An 8,214-nucleotide genomic window follows, 5' to 3' on the forward strand; every position below is an offset into this window, starting at 1 on the left:
AGACTGAGTTTCACTCCTCACACTCAGGCTGGAGTGCAATGGCATGATCTCGGCTCACTGCAACCTCCGCCTCCCGGGTTCAAACGATTCTCCTGCCTCAGCCTCCCGAGTAGCTGGGATTACAGCATGTGCCACCACGCCCAGCTGATTTTGTATTTTAAGTAGAGGTGGGGTTTCACCATGTTGGTCAGGCTGGTTTCGAACTCCTGACCTCAGGTGATCCGCCAGCCTCAGCCTCCCAAAGTGCTGGGATTATAGGCATGAGCCACCGTGCCTGGCTATTTTTTAAATTTATTATTATCATTTTTTTTGAGATGGGAGAGCGGGACTTTGGTTGAGGACGTTTGGAGTCAGAGACGCCTGTTGTCTAAGTAACAGGTGGAGAGGCCAGTGCACCTGAAGGCCTGGAGCTTAGGGCAAGCTCAAGGCCGCCTTTGAGAGACGCTCTCATGGCCTGAGGGGGTCTCTGCAGAGTGAATACAGCAGAGAGGAGGCCCATGAACTGGGCCTGGGCATCTCAGCGTTGGCAGCTGAGAGAACCAAGAGGCAGCAGACAAGGAGAAAGAGGAGGGTGGGCAGGGCCCTGGGGGTGCTTGGTGAGCTGTGGGCAGAGCCAGGTGCAGGAGGAACTGCAAGGAGGCCGCGGTGGTCCTCCTCGTCAGGGGCTGCCCCTGGTCAAGTAGGAAGAAGGTGGAGGCCCAACCATGAGATCCTGTTCCTGGGATGTTTGCTGACTTGGAGCAGAGCAGTTTGGGTGGCCTGATGGGGGCCACTGGTGGGGAAGTGGGCTCAGGAAGAAATGGCTGGAAAGACCCCGGACACAATAAGTGTGGACAACTCTTTATTGGGGTGCTGCTGTCGAGGGAAGCAGAGAAAGGGAGGCCACAGGGTTGTGAGCTCAGGAGATGCCCAGGCGCTGCACTCTGGTGGGCATCTGAGAGGGGGTCGGGGCAGGTTTGCAAGGCGATTAGGAAAGATCCTGAGAGAGGGCACGGTGGGTGGCACAGGGCAGAGTGGGGACTTGGGGGCCATGATGTTCCTGAGGCCTGATGGCCTGAGGCCATGATGTCCTCCTCTCTCCTGTGTCCACTCTGCAGAGACCACCTCAGGCCATGACAGCATCTCCCAAAGGCGACCTTGAACCCACACTTCCCCTGAGCAACAGGACCATACAGCATCAGGTCTCAAGCCTTAGACAGGAACCCCAGCCCAGAACCAGGCCCAGGCCCAGGCCCAGGCCCCGGTCGTAGGCAGAGGGAGTGGGGAGTGTAAGTGTGGGTTGGGTGAGAAGCTTCTCCCTGGTCCCCTGTTGTACCAGAGCAGCAGGAAGCAGGTCAGAGGGAGTGGCAGGATGGCCTTTGAGGAGAATGGAGAAAGTGTAATGGAGGCCCCCAGGAGAACTTAAGGTGATAGAGGGGTGGGGGGTGGCAGAGCCGAGCCCTCCTCCCCCTCTAGGTGGGGGAATCACCAATCAGTTGTCACCTGCCTCTCTGGATCCAGTGGCTTAATTATTTCATTTAAGGCTGATTCAGACCCTGGCCAACACTGTAGAGCGATGCTGGTCCCCTTCCTGTGTGGTTCGTGCCCAGGAGAGCTCGGGAGGGAGAGGTGGCAGCCCGTGCGCAGAGGGGGAGCCTGGGAGAGCATGGAGCCCCCTCCCAGACACGTCCACACAGCCTGTGTCTGTGGCCAGGGCTGGCGCCTCACCTCCAGGGCCTCAGTTTCCCCATCTGTGAACTGGGCATCGTGGCCTGGCCCTGCCCACTTCACAGTGAGGAGGAACTAAGATAGATCATGTGGGGCAACTGTGTTAAATTGTGACAAAATAAGAAGATTGTCACCATTGTTACCACCACCATCATCAATGACACCAGTGTAGAAGGTACTCCCCAGAAACCCCAGGTTAGACGACAGTGCCTGGACTGGCAGGTGTCTGGTGGGGCAGGAACTCCCGGGAGGGCCTCCCTCCTTCTCTGTCCTCTGTCCACTCCCACCCCGAGGCTGACCTGACATGTCCCTCTCTACACCACCGTCCCACACCAGGCACAGGGGACCCTGCCCATGTTCCCTGCACCCAGCGTCATTCACTCATTCACCCGGCAAATGAGGGTCACATTGATGAGCCGCTGGGCAACCTGGGTGTCCATCCACCTGCAAGTGATGTGACTGGTGTAGTCGCTGTAGAGCACAGGTTCCACAGCAGGACGGTTTCTGACAAGAGAGGCAGGAGGGGGTCACCTCTTTCCCCTGCAGGGTCCCTTATCACCACCACCCCCAGCTGATCTGGGGCAGAGGTGCCCTGGTTTGGGAAGGGGTCTGCTGGGGTAAGTTTCTGCCTGTGGACCCTCCTCTCGTGACAGAAGCACCGTGCAATCCCTGCAGGATGGAGACACGCAGCAGCGGCAGGCCCTGCCCCCCAGACCCTCAAGCATCCTGGGATAAGGCACAAATCCAGCCCTGAGATGAAACCCAGGCCAGGACACTGCAGGAGCAAAGGTCTGGAGGTGGGAACCACTGAGGTGCAGCGAGTGTCTGCTGGGGAAGGAGGGGAAGGGAAATGGCCAGAGCAGCCACCCCAGAGCCTGGGGGCCTGGAGTGCTGTGCTGAGAAATATGGGCTGGGAAGCCAGACATGCTCAGATGGAATTTCCAGGACAGGATGAGCAGGAGTGTGCAGGAAAAGGGAAGTGAAGGAGGCCCAGGGAAGGCGGGGGTAGAGATGAAGCGAGGGGAGCAGGAGGGAGTTGGGTGGGTAAGGTCCCGGGGGTGTGGTGCGGGCTTCCTCCAGGGGGCAGCAGTGAGGAGGGGGACACGGAAGGGGTGGGAGCCAGGGAACTCACCTTCTCCCCTACCAGGCTAAGCTCCCAGCATAGGGCCAGCAGGGCCATGAGGAGCAGCTCCCAGGCAAGCACCATTCTCCTGGTCAGCTCTGGACAGGAAGGTGCTGGCACAGGTGGGTGCTGGCCATGGGCGAGGGTGGGGGTCCTCCATGCCCTGGAGTCCCGTGTTCCTGCCCAGCTGGGAGATAGGCCAAGCTGATCTCACCAGGTCTTGTTATTCCTCCATCCATGAATTGCCGTCCTACCCCGGTCCTGAGAAAGGAGATGTGGGCCCGGATAAGGCCCATCCACCCCTCTCGTCTCCCCAGGGATACGGCTGATGAGCAGGGAGAAGGCCATGTTGAGGGTACGGGGAGCCTGGGCCTGTGACTTCTCCACCTGGTATGGATCTCCTTCTCTGCCGCTCTCACCCATCCCTGCAGTGCTGGTGTAGATTCTACGTGTTCATATTGGGTGCTACTGGGTTGATGCCCAAGTGAGCTGCGTTAAGCTCTTCAAGTGATTTTGGTGGATAAGCTTTGTGGATTCACCCACCACAGATGGAGCCTTTCTCCTCCCAGGTCTTGAGGATGCACAGACACCCTTTGGGCCACCTCACTCAACACCAAACGCTCCACCATCCTTCCTCACCTGCCCCAAGCTATTACTGCCCATCCCTTCTTCTCTGCAGGAGCCTGAGGCATTTCTTAGTTTCTTGCCCTTTGTGATGTCACAAGAAAAGTCAGATGTCTTCTTTTCTTCTTCCTCAACGCTTCTGAAAACATGAAACATGCAAGCCTTCACTCACTCACACACCCACATACACACCTACACGTACCTGCACACACATGCTCGGACAACCCCGATGGGACCTGGCCACCCTGTGAGGGTGCTGACAAAACCTTGAGGAGGCTGGGAAGGAGCTAGGAAGGAGGACAGGATAGGGGTGGAGTTCCGGAGGAGGCAGAGGGGCTTCTCGGTACAGGAAATGGTGAACTGTCAGTCTTCCTGCCCTGCCCATGCTCAGCTGAACAAAACCACATCAGCTGGTCTAACTTAAATTCAGGATTACCATCGGAGGTGGGAGTGCTGGGGAGGCTCTTAATGCTGTCAGAACCATTACTTCCCAGTAGCAAGGAGGAACTCTGCCCTTCCCACGAAGCTATTTCATACCTCTCCACTTCCGTCACACCTCTACTTCCCCTGCACCCCATTACCATGCCCCACTTCCCCTGCACCTCATTCCCACGCCCCACTTCCCCTGCACCCCATTCCCATGCCCCACCTCCAGACTCATGCACACCCAGCCACTATGCAGACACGCACACCCACAACCACATGCACAGACGCCAATGTAGGCACCCCCGACTTGCATCAAAGTCAACACCCAAATGGCCAAATGGCTGCAAGTGGAGGAGGAGGGTCAAAAGACAGGCATGGGGGGAGGGAGGGACTTCTCCTTCTGGCCATAATGGAGTAACTAGGACCAGATTTAGCCTTCTACTTTAGAAGTATAAAACTGAACAGATGATATTAAAAATCTGTTTTCAGCTGTTAGAAAAGAGGATTCCTTCCATGTGATCTCTCAGAGAAGGAAAACAAACATGGTGGATCCTATGATCATCCTACCCTTCTTTTCTTTTCTTTTTTTTTTCTTTCTTTCTTTTTTTTTTTTTTTCTGAGATGGAGTTTCGCTCTTGTTGCCCAGTCTGGACTGCAGTGGTGCAATCTCGGCTCACCGCAACCTCTGCCTCTCGGGTTCAAGCGATTCTCCAGCCTCAGCTTCCTGAGTGGCTGGGATTACAGGCACTTGCCACCACACCTGGCTAATTTTGTGTTTTTAGTAGAGACAGGGTTTCTTCATGTTGGTCAGGCTGGTCACGAACTCCTGACCTCAGGTGATCTGCCCAGCTCGGCCTCCCTAAATGCTGGGATTACAAGCATAAGCTACCGTGCCTACCTTTCTCCCTTTCTAGTACTTTCTGGACTGTGATGTAGGGAGAAGAACTCCAACAAGACCATGGCAGTCTTGCTGTGTTGGGCGATAGGGGTCTGAGTCTGAGGAGGCAAAAGAAGCTGGAATTTGGTGTAGAAAACAAGAGAAGAAAGAGCTACACAGAGAAAGAAACCAACAAATCTACACAGAGATCCCCTTGCATGTACTGCTGAACACTAAACCATGCATGTGTGGGGTGAAGCTCCACTAGGCTGCGTAAATAATACACAGAGAGACGTATCTGAACAATTTCCAGAACTCACCAAGGACTGGACATGTTCAAGTTCCAACCAGCCAGAATAGGAATTCTCCTGAGCACCTCACACATTCAGTAGAGAACCAAGAAGAAAAGCCCCTTAGTGCCAGCACTAAACCAGCCTAGGAGAGGGTCATTCTAAAACTGCTCTAGGCCAGCACAGTGGCTCACGCCTGTAATCCCAGCACTTTGGGAGGTCAAGGCGGGTGGATCACTTGAAGTCAGGAGTTTGAGACCAGCCTGGCCAACATGGTGAAACCCCATCTCTACTAAAAAGACAAAAGTTAGCCAGGCACAGTGGCAGGTGCCTCTAATCCCAGCTACTTGGGAGACTGAGGCAGGAGAATTGCATGAATCCAGGAGGCGGAGGTTGCAGTAAGCAGAGATTGCACCGCTGCACTCCAGCCTGGGCAACAAAGCAAGACTCCATCTCAAGTAATAATAATAAATAATAAATAATAATAATAATAATAATAATAATAATAATAAGTGCTCAAGGAAGCTTAAAAACAAACCTTAAAAGATCAAACTAATTGATATGGTTTGGATTTTTGTCCCCTTCCAAATCTCACGTTGAAATGTAATCCCCAATGTTGAAGGTAGGGCCTGGTGGAGGTGTTTGGATCGTTTGGATCTTGGTTGGGGGATCCCTCATGAGTGGCTTGGGCCATCCCCTTGGGGATGAGTGAGCTCTCGCTCTGAGTTCACAGGAGATCTGGTCATTTAAACGTGTGTGGTATCTACCCCTACACTGATCTCTCTCTCTCTGTCTCATTCCTGCTTTCACTGTGACGTGCCTGCTCTCCCTTCACCTTCTGCCACAATTGGAAGCTTGCTGAGACCTCTCCAAAAGCTGAGCAGATGCCAGCACCATGCTTCCTGTACAGCCTGCAGAACTGTGAACCAATTAAACCTCTTTTCTTTATAAATTACCTAGTCCTGGGTGTTTCTTTATAACAGTGTGAAAATGACCTAATACAGAAAATTGGCACTGAGAGTGGGATATTTTCCATATTAGGTCATTCTCACATTGCTATAAATCAATAAATATCTTAGACTGGGTAATTTATAAAGCAAAGAGGTTTAATTAGCTTACAGCTCTGCAGGCTGTACAGGAAGCATGGCACTGGCATCTGCTTGGCTTCTTGGGGAGGCCTCAGGAAGCTTACAATCATGGCAGAAGGTGAAGAGAGAAGACACGTCACACAGTGAAAGCTGGAACAAGTGAGGGAGAGAGATGGCATGAGTGCAGAGGCAACTGCCACACACTTTTATTTTAGTTTTATTTTTTATGTTTTTATTATTATTATTATTGAGACGGAGTCTTGCTCTGTCGCCAGGTTGGAGTGCAGTGGCACGATCTTGGCTCTCTGCAACCTCCACCTCCCCAGTTCAAGCTATTCTCCTGCCTCAGCCTCCTGAGTAGCTAGGATTACAGGCACACACCACCACACCTGGCTAACATGTGTATTTTCAGTAGAGACAGGGTTTCACCATGTTGGCCAGGCTGGTCTCAAACTCCTAACCTCAAGTGATCTGCCTGCCTCCGCTTCCCAAAGTGCTGGGATTACAGGCATGAGCCACCATGCCCGGCTGGTGCCACACTCTTTTAAATGACCGGATCTCCTATGAACTCAGAGTGAGAGCTCACTCATCACCAAGGGGATGGCCCAAGCCATTCAGGAGGGATCCTCCTGACCATGATCCAAACACCTCCCACCAGGCCCCACCTCCAACATTGGGAATTACATTTCAACATGAGACTTGGGTGGGGACAAATGCCCAAACTATGTCACTCATCTGCAAGTAACTTTATGACTCATCAGAATAAAGTCCAACACTTTTTGAAGAAAGACAACACCATTCAGCAGTCACCAACATAACATAAACAACATTCAGTATCCAGTCAAAAATTACTATACGTAGGCTAGGTGCAGTGGCTTACACCTGTAATCCCAGCACGTTGGAAGACTGAGGCAGGAGGATGGCTTGAGCCCACAAGTCTGAGACCAACCTGCACAACATGTTGAGACCTTGTCTCTGCAAAATAATAATAATAATAATAAAATTTAAAATTAGGCAGGCATAGTGGTGTGCACCTGTAGTCCCAGCGACTCGGGAGGCTGAGGCGGGAGTATCACTTGGGGCTGGTAGGTGGAGGTTGTAGTGAGCTGAAATCATGCCCCTGCACTCCAACCTGGATGACAGAGTGAGACCCCATCTCAAAAAAAAAAAAAAAAAAAAGAAATTACTACATGTAGAAAGAAGCAAGAAAATGTAACTCATAACAAGAGAAAAACCAGTCAAAGATAGAACCCCAAAATGATGCAGCTCATTGTGGAACTGGCAGACAAGGGCTTTGAAACAGTTATCGTGAATAGGTTGAATAATTTTTCAAAAACATGAAAAGAACAGAAATGGAAGATGTCAAAATAAAAACAAAACTGCCACAGATAAGAGTACAATGTAAGAAAATGTCATCGAATTGGCTTAACATTAGTGAATTTGAAAATATAGTAATTGAAATGATCTAAATTGAACACAGAGAGAATAAAACTGAAAAAAAATTACTATAAACTCCTATGCATCATTCAAGCCTCAGTTGACGCAGGGCCTCCTCCATGCAGCCTTCCCTGACTTCTCATGGAGATGCAGATGGGAGTGGCTCCAACAACCACAGCTGGTGTGAGCCCAGAGCCAGACAGACCCGGGTTGGACTCCCACCTCTAGTATTGCTAAGAGTGAGATCTCGTGCAATTTATCCACATATTACTTCTCCAAGCCCCCAAACTGTCATCTGTTACTTGGAGATGGTCATCTACAAACCCCAAAATGATGTTGAAGGAACCAAGTGAAATAATGCCTGTCACATGGTAACCTACAATTGGAGTCAGCTAAATCCGTTGTATTTTCCTTGGTTCCTATTTTGCCTTGTCCCTTCTTCCCACACAGTCCTGGAGTGCTCAGTGTTCATGCCCACCCCCAGCCCCCCACAAACACACCTGATTCATACCTCTCTCCCTGGTTATCTGCACATGTCCTGGCACAGAGGTAGCACTTCAAATTGTGTGTTGGAAAATTTGGGTATTGGAATGAACGCATGGATGGATGGATGGATGGATGGATGGATGGATGGATGGATGG

The 8,214-nt window shown here is 51.6% G+C and overlaps 1 long non-coding RNA gene across 1 annotated transcript; it reads right to left on the minus strand.

Annotated features, from left to right (window-relative positions):
- Positions 1-828: 828 nt before the first annotated feature.
- LOC111549137 lies at positions 829-3,860 on the minus strand. Its single transcript, XR_002733607.2, has 3 exons — positions 3,470-3,860; positions 2,840-3,091; positions 829-2,211 (listed from the first exon to the last, which is right to left on the minus strand). It is a non-coding gene; the product is annotated as an uncharacterized LOC111549137 (long non-coding RNA).
- Positions 3,861-8,214: the final 4,354 nt, after the last annotated feature.

The sequence above is a fragment of the Piliocolobus tephrosceles genome, chromosome 19 (genome assembly GCF_002776525.5).
Source record: "Piliocolobus tephrosceles isolate RC106 chromosome 19, ASM277652v3, whole genome shotgun sequence".
NCBI lineage: Eukaryota > Metazoa > Chordata > Mammalia > Primates > Cercopithecidae > Piliocolobus > Piliocolobus tephrosceles.